Below are 10,826 nucleotides of genomic sequence, written 5' to 3' on the forward strand. Positions count from 1 at the left end.
CACTGTGCACTTGGGAAACTTCGATGCATCCAACATTTTTTGTAGCCTTCCCCAGATCTGAGCCGTGACACAATCCTGTGTCATGGAAATTCTCCACCTGGAATTCACACGAGTGAGAGTGTTCCAAACACATTACAGGACACAGTGCAGTCTTTTTCTCAGCGCTTTATTCATCCCACTCGTCCCGGCAGAGAAGCTCCTGCGGCTTCTCTCGAACACACATACATGGCAGGCATATATATAGGTTGTTAACAAGTTATATGTGATTTGAACTCAGCAGATTTCTCATGTGATAAGAACTCAGCAAAATATTTGTTAGGGATGTATTGTATATCATTGAACAAACAAGTTGTCACATGATCGGACACTTAGCAGTATGAACAAAGAGATATTGTCTTCTGCCTTAAAAAAACAGACGGGTCATCCATTTCAACTCATATGCAAAACACAGGGCTGCTCCAACACTGCATTTTCTAGCTTAAATTATTTTAAACATAAATAATAATGTTATATGCCTAACTATTATAATTTCTTTCACATTTGTCTCTGAGCTCTGCAGGCAGTTTTTTTTACCTCATGGCTTGGTTTTTGCACTGATATGCATTTTTAGCTGTGAAACATATAGACAGGTGTGTGCCTTTCCAAATCATGTCTAATCAATTAAATTTGCCACAGGTGGACTACAATCAAAGTGTAGAAACATCTCAAAGATGGTTCAGAGAAATGGGATTCACCTAAATTTCAAGTGTCAAAACAAAGGGTCTGAATACATATGTCAATGTGATATTTTAGTGTTTTATTTTTAATACATTTGCAAAGTTATCAAAAATCTGTTTTTTGATTTGTCATTATGGGGTATGTTGTATAGATTGATGTGAAAAAATAATAATTGAAAGCATTTTAGTATAAGGCTGCAGCATAACATAATGTGAAAAAATGAAGGGGTCTGAATAATTTCTGAATGCTCTATATATACCCTGGCAGCCAAAAGATTGGAATAATGTATAGATTTTGCTCTTCTAGAAAGAAATTGGTACTTTGCAGATTCTTGGCATTCTAGCTGTCAGTTTGTCAAGATACTTGGGTGACATTTCACCCCACACTTCCAGTAGCACTTGCCATAGATGTGGCTGTCTTGTCGGACACTTCTTATGCACCTTACAGTCTAGCTGATCCCACAAAAGCTCAATGGGGTTCAAATCCATGACACTCTTTTCCAATTATCTGTTGTCCAATGTCTGTGTTTTTTGCCCACTCTAACCTTTTATTTTAGTTTTTCTGTTTCAAAAGTTGCTTTTATTTGCAATTCTTCCCATTAAGCTTTCACCGCAATTGTTCTCTTTACTGTTGTACATGAAACTGGTGTTGAGTGGGTCGAATTCAATGAAGCTGTCAGCTGAGGACAATTCCTTATAGACATAGACAGAGAGGTAGCAGTCTGCTAAATAGGACCTAAACCATGCTAATGCAACTCCACAAATGCCAACATAATTCTCTAGCCTATTCAAGAGAATGTCATGATCTATTGTGTCAAAGGCAGCACTAAGATATAAAAGCACTAGAATTGAAATGCAGCTGCGATCAGATGATAAGAGCAAGTAATTTGTAACTCTGATAAGTGCAGACTCTGTACTGTGATAGGGCCTTAATCCTGACTGAAATGGTTTATATATACTATTTAATTAGCCAGTTCTCCAGGATCAAATTGTGACTTCTTAAGCGGTTTCATAACTGCCATTTTAAAGTTTCTTGGGACATGTCCTAAGGATAGTCCTAAGGATTATAGTTAATAATATTAAGAAGAGGATTTCAAGCTCTAAAAAGAGGATCTAAGATACATGTTTTGGCTTTTGGTTTCGATACGTTTTGCTAGCTCTTCATGACCTATGACAGCGAAGGATTGAAGTTGCACATGAGGAAAATTGTAAGACAATTTTTTCACTTTTAATTCCAATTTTATTTCTGATTATTGAAATTTTATCAGTAAAGAAATTCATGATGTCATTACTATTGTGCTGCGACAGTTCAGTTGAGCCTTTATTCCTAACCAATTTAGCCACAGTAAATAAACACCTAGGATTGTTGTGGTTATTTTCTAAGTTTGCTAAAATATGCTGACCTGGCAGCTTTTTGTGCCTGTTTGTATCTACAGGCACTATTCTAATGGCTCCTACACACTACATGACTTTCAAAGATGCCGGATCATGGTACCATTCATATTACACAACTGTCTGTCTTGTCACTGAAGTCGTGGCGTTTTCAAATTACACGACGAATCTGCAACAGGGGTGAACACGTTACAAAAAAAGAAAACAATTTTACTATTGATGAATCCCAGACGACACTCCCTGAACTCCAAATAACTTTTCACAGCAGACATGCAAGAAGTGATACGAGATATGAAAACAAATGCATGATCATATGTTATGCATTTCAGAATATGATGTTTATGTTTTTAATCACTTCAAGGCATCATATATTTTATTGGTTACAATATGAAAAACTACATCCTACTGTAAAATCTACCTATTTGCTTACCTGACTGTCCAAGAGAATTGGCAGTTTCTCTCCAACACTTCTCTTTCTCCACCTGGTTGTGGTACAGTTCAGAGGAAACATCAAATTCTCCTACCAATGTTCCACAAATTTTTCTTCGGTCCAATAAGACTTTCTTGATACTGCAGCCATGTTAGTTGATGTTCTGTTGCAGGTACATCAGGACTCCTCCCACTGAAACTTCCCGTGCCCCGTTTCTTGCTCTCTCATTGGCTGTAGGTCAACGTTGCTGTTGTATTCAGTCAAAACATATTTCACACTGCACGATTTGGAATCGCAGACAGATATTTAACATTTTAGATATCTCGCTGACATCTGCAATTCTCTCAAATCGCGTCTTTGATAGTTCATACATTGCGATCGTCGCTTACAGGAGCGAGCTCCGATTTGCCCACGATTTCATGCTTTTGTCAGCAATCTCCACAAAACTGTCAATGAGCGAAAATCAGGCTTAAAATCGTGTAATGTAAACTTGGCATAAGAGGACCCCAGTGTGTTTGGGGCTTGTTTATAGTAAGAGTCTCATGTTATGCATGTTTATTATTGGGATTTTGGTTGAACAAATAAAGTTAATTGTAGTTCTGCATTTGGGATTGTATTTATTTTGCACTCTTTTAGCCTCAATATCTGTGCCTGTCACAGTAAGGAAAGACTAACAAATATTTTTTAACAACTATCGACAATTTAGTGGTTATCAGCCTTTTCCACCACCATAGCAGTGGGGATTTCTTTAAGACTGCAAGGGAAGCTCAGCTTCCCCTATAATGTCAAAAAAATAATGGTCAAATATGTACTATTGTGTAAACAATTTATTGACTAAAAATGCGTTAGAACACGTTCATCTCGAAGACGAGTTCGTTCAGAATCAGCTACATTACATATAGCAGGTCGGCTGACTCGATTTACTTCTCATACATTCCCGTAAGCGCCAGTGCATTTCCCTGTTGAAGCCGAGCGTCCATTGACTTCAATGGGGCTGCTCTGAACAGTTTTTTTCAGTGCTCCGAAAATAGATGGTCATTGGATAAATGCTGCGATTATGTCCCGCCCACAGACGCTCAGCGTCTCTGGGGGTGAATGAGGAGTGGGCTGGCCCGGACTCGGGCTTCAGCGTGATGATTGGAGGATCTGTCGAAAGACTGCATCTCCTTTTGACTGACAGCGAATCTGTACTATAAGAAGTCACTGAAGCTATTTCACACTCAGTCCCATCGTGATTTCTCAAGTGTAGTCGAAAGACAAACTGCTGCAACCTATTTCTTTATATTTGTTTGGCTGAAATTGCTAGTCAATTTGCATAATACATTTCACACAATTATACACCACATTCCTTGTTTCAGTTTTACCAAGTTTAATATATTTTGTTTTAGAGCGTTGCTCGTTCGCTCGTTCGTTAGCTCGTTCGTTCATTCATTCATTCATTCATACAGTAGGCTAGGCTAGCGTCGTACAGGTGAAACTGCGCACGATGGCAGACGGTGCTAATATTGTCGACCTGATTTTGGCGAAGCCATTTGAAAGTCTTCCTTACGAGGAAAAAATTTGAATTAAACAGCAGGGCAGATCAACACCTAAGATTGATTTAGTGCAAAAAATAGGGTAAATAAGTTTATAATGTAGGCCGAAAATGAGCTTCCCCTCTTTGAAAGACCAGCAGCCGCCACTGCACCATAGTTATAGGTATTGGCAGAATCCACTATGGGTAAACCTCTATAGTACTTGTAAATATCACAAAAATGAACTCTAATTTACAATAGAATTTTGTGATCAGCATATTCACGTTGAAACACTCAATATCTTTCATAGGTCATTGAGAAGAATTGTTATTTTTTTAAATAAAGAAACAGTATGACTTATCCTCATAACATTCTGCCCAATATCCATCTTTGTGTTCAGAATAAAGTACAGTCACACCATCAGCTGTTCCAGTTCCTTTTGCTCCGTATGTTACAAGATCCACTTCTCCAACTTACTGAACTACAAAATCCCAGCATCACTCTCTTCATGATCACACACACCTGTTCATCTGTTCATTATAGCTCTCTCTATATATATACCAGTCTCTCCCTACAGTTATCTGCAAAGTCTCATCAGTTCTTCTATAGTCTGCAATTCCAATCGTTTTCCTCTGTTTCTTTTTTGCTACATTGTTGATGACCCTGCCTGTTTCTTGACTCTCCCTTTGCCTTTTGTATTGGATTCTGTTCACCTGTTCTCTTGCTCTGGAGTGACCCCTGCTTGCATCTGACTACGAGTTTGTCTATTAAAACTTTGCACCTCATCTGCATCCTCGTTACATACATCATATGGGTATGGAAAAACAAAAAGTTGAACTCATATAGACCTCATCATGCCGGACAACTTTCATGCTGACAGTCATAAGCTCTGCCCATCAGGAAGTCGGCCATTTTGGATTGTTTGAAAAATGCATGCTCTGGAATTTTAAATACTTCTCCTAGGGATTTTTATGTTACAAGTACCAAATGTGGGCAACATCATGCCAAGACACTAAATTGCTAACAGAGTTTTGATATATAGAACGTTGTTGCCATGGCAATGCGATACATTTACATAAAACAAATGGGAAACAGAAATAGAGAATAGTTGCGCCAAGCTTCTGTCTTGTATGAGTTAGCCATAATATACAAGTCTAAACCTTCAAAGTGGCAACACATCATGATAGCATGGGTAAATCTAAATGCTGTAAGAAATGAATACTGAAATTTAGTGTAGATTAATTGCACAAGCAGTAAACAAATGTATTATTACAGAGGACTGGGTATCTCAGCGAGTATTGACGCTGACTACCACCACTGGAGTCGCGAGTTTGAATCTAGGGCAGGCCAAGTGACTCCAGCCAGGTCTCCTTAGCAAACAAATTGGCCTGTTTGCCAGGGAGGGTAGAGTCACATGGTGTAACCTCCTCGTGGTCGCGATTAGTGGTTCTTGCTCTCAATTTGAGCATGAGTAGCATGAGCGTCCACATTTGGAGTCTCTGCGGTGTCAGCCAAGTGCTAAATTACATGGATTGACAGTCTCAGAAGAGGAGGCAACTGAGACTTGTCCTCCGCCCCCTGGATTGAGGTGAGTAACTGTGCCACCACGAGGAACTACTAAGTAGTGGGAATTGGTGTAGGAACAGTATATGAGCTATGAATTAAATTTAAACTGTCCTTATTCTACAACATTATTATGTAAGGAAATGTATCATGAAATTAGTTGCGTTCGACAACAATTATAAATGAAGATAAATGACAAATAACTAGATTATTTGTCTGAAAAAATTCTCAACCATTAAAATCATTATACAATGTCTTGTTGTATCCGTTCACAATTTCTATTGTAAGGAATTAGCTTTAATGAGGGAATTATCATTAATTCACTTACTGGAGTAATATTATCCTCATGGCTTATTGAAAATAATATTACACATATTTAGGTATAGCTTTGAAGCAAAATCTTTTTAAAACAAGGATGAGATTATTTATCAGAATATACCACAGTCAAACTACCTTTGAATATAGACAAACTTTATTGCTATTCTAAACATAAACTAATCTAAAACATACAACATGAAACAGGTTGGTGTGTAAAGTGAAAGAATGTGAAATAAATGATCAATACAGAGAAAATTAACTTTATGGAGTCTGTAGACAATGCCTTAAGAAATATTTATCCTTCTTTGAGTCTAAACTGATTTTCAATCGGATTACCCAAAGTATTTAACTAATACACCATTACTTTGAACAAAAGCCAGGAGATTTATTTGCGTGTCATTGCATTTTTCTTGCGTTGCTTTTCCTTGCATGGCTTGGTTCTTTGGCCCTTTGTAGAAAGTTTGTTCCGTTGATGTCTTGGACTCTGTAATGATCATTGATAGTCGTTGTCTCGATGGATCATGAGGTGGGCTTTGAAGTGAGGCCTTGCACAAGGAAGACTTGCAACTCCTGTTGGGAGTGTGAACCGTAGAGCAGAGAGTGAGACCAAGAGAGAAGAGGAGACCAAGAGAGAAGAGGAGACCGAGAGCTAATTCTTCATTGGTAGGAATCTTTTGAGCTGATATTGGCTGCACTCCAAAGGTGTCCTGAGCCAATCAGAAGTGGCTTTTCAGAGTCACATGGTCAACTTTTTTGTCCTTTTCAAGGTTGATTTACAATCCTTTGTGTGGAAGATTCTTACAAACTTCCCGCTCATACTAGTGAATGTTTAATCATGAACCTTTATATATTGAAAACGGTGCAAGAGACATGACATTCGTTGTCATCAACATTATCTACGTAAGCAATCAATCATTTACAAAAGTAAATATGACATGCGTTCATGACTATTAAACATGTAATTAACATTAGTTAACATTGCGTGATATGAGCACGAATCGATCATCTGTGTTCCGAAACTGCTTTCGGGTCCTTGAATAATGTATAACTTGCGAGTAAGCGCAACCGGTGGACTTTCTGGTGTCCTCCTAGGGTAAGATGGTGCCAACCCTAGGGAATAGGTGCCCTACGCAAACTGCGTAGTCTGCTTATAGGGAGCGCAGGTACTGTTTGAGTATTTGCATGTTTTATTTGATTCCATTACAAATCAAAGCTCAAAATGCTAACAGTCTTTATTGCAGATATTATAGGAAACCAATGATGGCCAACAACTACAGGCAATAAAGGTGACACTTGAAGTATATTTTTATCAAGTTAATCAGGAATAATCAATGAAAACATTGTTGATTTATACCACAGTTATGTCTGAGGGGCAAACATGCAGTTTACTGTATGTAAAGGCCTGTGACGTGATGAATATGTGCTCACATATGTTTGACTATTTGACTGTGTGTGCAGAAACATAAATAGCATTACTTAGGGGAAGTGATCTCTTCCAAAGGACTTTCTGTTACTTCTTAATATGGTCAAGACCAGAGTCAATGAAGAGCATGATAATGCGTGTAACCCCACCTTGTTTGAGGAGGTGTATTTAAGTAAAACCAAACCAGAGATGGTTCAGTTGTTGTTGGTACTGTGGTTTCACCGTAGGCAACTCGGCTTTATTGTGTGATAATAAAGTCTATTCTTCTGAAATCAAAACCCCAAAGATGCTGAGTGATTTTTCACAAAATTGGCATGAAAAACTACTACAATTGGCGCCCGAACAGCGACAGTAGAGAGCAGAGTTGTTACATCGCGGGCTGGCTGGGAAGGCGAACACAAACACAGTGGCCACCATTAAGAGGTAAGCATATTTTGCTTATAAACGTTTGTGTTACTTGCCAGTTTGCCTGTGGTGGTAAGAACGCTCAAAAAGCTCTTCTAAACTAATAAAAATAGGAAAATAAGAAAAAATAACGGGTTTTGATTCCAGAAGAAATAATTGCATGTAATTAATTGTTTTCTACTGTTAAGTGGGCCTTGATGGATAACAGTAAAATTGTTCTTAATTGTTTTCTACTGTTAAGTGGGCCTTGATGGATAACAGTAAAATTGTTGTAAATTGTTTTCTACTGTTATGTGGGCCTTGATGGATAACAGTAAATTTTTGTTAATTGTTTTATGTGTATAAATCCTGTAGGAACGGGTCACTCAAAAAGAGTGTATGTTTATAAATCCTGTAGGAACGGGTCACTCAAGAGGGGTGTGTGTGTGTGTGTGTGTGTGTGTGTGTGTGTATAAATCCTGTAGGAACGGGTCACACAAGAGGAGTGTGTGTTTGTGTGTATAAAACCTGTAGGAACGGGTCACTCAAGAGGAGTGTGTGTTTGTGTGTATAAAACCTGTAGGAACGGGTCACTCAAGAGGAGTGTGTGTGTGTGTGTATAAATCCTGTTGGAACGGGTCACTCAAGAGGAGTGTGTGTTTGTGTGTATAAAACCTGTAGGAACGGGTCACTCAAGAGGAGTGTGTGTGTGTATAAATCCTGTAGGAACGGGTCACTCAAGAGGAGTGTGTGTGTGTGTGTGTGTATAAATCCTGTAGGAACGGGTCACTCAAGAGGAGTGGTAGAATAGTTGCGTTCTAGAATTATTTTGTGTTATTGTGAGCTCTGTGTTTATAAAGGCCTTGTGTTTGTAAAAAGTGTGGTCATTTCTGTGGTTTGTGAGAGTATCTGTATTTGTGTTTGAAAGTGTGTAATGAGCAAGTGTGTATGGACGTGTATGACTGAGTACAGACATAAGCCCAGTACAAAGATTGGAATGAAAGCCTGTCTTGAGAAACTTTGGAATAATTAACTTTTTTAAAATATAGAAAACTAAAAATGTTCCAAAATATCAGCCTGTGCTACATAAATAGTAAGGTGTATATATGCAATTTACAGCAGAGAAAATATATTTGGGCTATTTTCAACCTTCCATCAATATATGGAGGCAGAAGAGAGCTGATAATTACAGGCAGAAAAGGCACCTAATAAATATTCTAAATATTGCAAAGTGGAGATAAAACCAATGATAAAGATATAGATAGAAAAATACAATTAATAGAGTATAAACAAACAATAAGGAAAATAATAAAAACAGTGAGATAATATAGATGTAAAACGAAATTAGGAAAAAAGAAATAAAAAGTTAACTCACAACTGGCTGGAAAACATTTAGTCTTGGCTGTTCTTAGTCTAGCAGCTGTTGATTGGAATGGGCTAGAGCATAACTCCTAAACTAGACTGTAGCATAGAAATGTATTTGACTTCATACAGAGAATCTATACATTCAAGAGATATTGTTGGGTGTGTGAACAAGATAGAGAGACTTAGCTTTGCTGCGTAGACAGAAAGTTAACTCTTAGCTTCTGAGGTTTTTTTTTTTAGACTAGCAGCTGAAAAATATGCCAGACCTCTGAACTAGTCAGTCACAGAAGACAAGTGAACTTCATATGGAGAATTTGTGAAGTCAAAAGAGATATCTGTGCTTAAAGTTTAACCTTTAAAGCACAGGGACAAGTAACAATAAAAAAATTGAAATTGAAATAAAAAATTAAACAACTGTAAAGTAATTAAAATCAGTTTGAAAAATCAAAAATAGCTAGGAGAAAAATAAAATAATAAATAATAAGAATAAGAATTAAAGCTTTGGGTCCAGTGTATTGCATTAAACTGAAGTCAACTAAGAAATTGGAATTTAAACAAAGGTTGTATATAAGATAAGTGTTGTTATATTACATAAGGTAAAACTCCAGTGGAAAGAGTAAAATCTAGAAGTCCACTGTGTAAAATCTCAAAGAAATGAGAAAGCAAAATAAATAAATAAATAATAAAGTGATGTGAATTAACTTTGTGTATTAAAAAGTAAAGGTGCAAGAAATTGGAAAAAAAAATTCAAAATATTGCTGTTGAAGATTAGTGTAGAAGGAAATACATAAAGAAATAAGAGATTCATTTATTCTCTAAATGTATTGATTTATCTAAATTAATGCTGCTAAAATAATTTTTCATTTTTATATGCCAAGTAAAAATGAAGAACTAACCAGTGAAGAAATAAAAACTAAGATCTAGATGAAGACTGATCCTAAAGGTAAATTGACAAACATATAGGAAATGTATTCAAAATGGGGTATAATAATTCATATATTAGAAGAAGATAAGGACAATTATTTAGAAACACATTTAGATTAAAAGGTTAAAAAATCAATAAATAAAAAGATAAGAGTAAAAACTAAAAACAGGAAAAGTAAAAAGAATCAAGAGCTATGACCAGTTCAATGAGAAACCTGAGCATGCAGAGAAGGGTAAAATGACAGGATCCTTTTTAAAAATACCTCCCTATGTGACCCCAAAGGTCAGCTCCAAATATTTTAGATAGAATGTGGATGGTATTTCTCTTAGTGAGGCCAGTAGTTATCAAAGCCACAGAAAATGGGAAAGGAAATTAAAAAGAAAGATTTTGAAATTGGAATATGAAAAGTAAATCTTAAATGTGAAAATGTCACATTCATGTGTCTGTTTTATGTTCTGTCTAGTCCAATATGAGAGAATAACATTTATAACAATATTAAATTAAACTATAATGTCTTGATATATACATTTAACCAGGATTATACGTTTTATTTTTCATGTGTTTAAATATGTCTGGAGAACAATGTACGTGTGTGCAACTTTATTAGTGTAAACTTGATCAACCAACAAAAATAAGACAGATAGTGTTTATTATTTTTGTTAGAAAATGTCTGACTGGAGAAATTGAGCGAAACCTGGTAGTGAACAGAGAGGTTAAACCCGGTGTCTCTCATAATGTCTCTAGTCAAACACAGGGGGCCCCCGAATTTAGAAAAAAGAGATAGCAGATTCTTTTA

This window comes from Xyrauchen texanus, chromosome 5 (assembly GCF_025860055.1).
Source record: "Xyrauchen texanus isolate HMW12.3.18 chromosome 5, RBS_HiC_50CHRs, whole genome shotgun sequence".
Taxonomy (NCBI): domain Eukaryota; kingdom Metazoa; phylum Chordata; class Actinopteri; order Cypriniformes; family Catostomidae; genus Xyrauchen; species Xyrauchen texanus.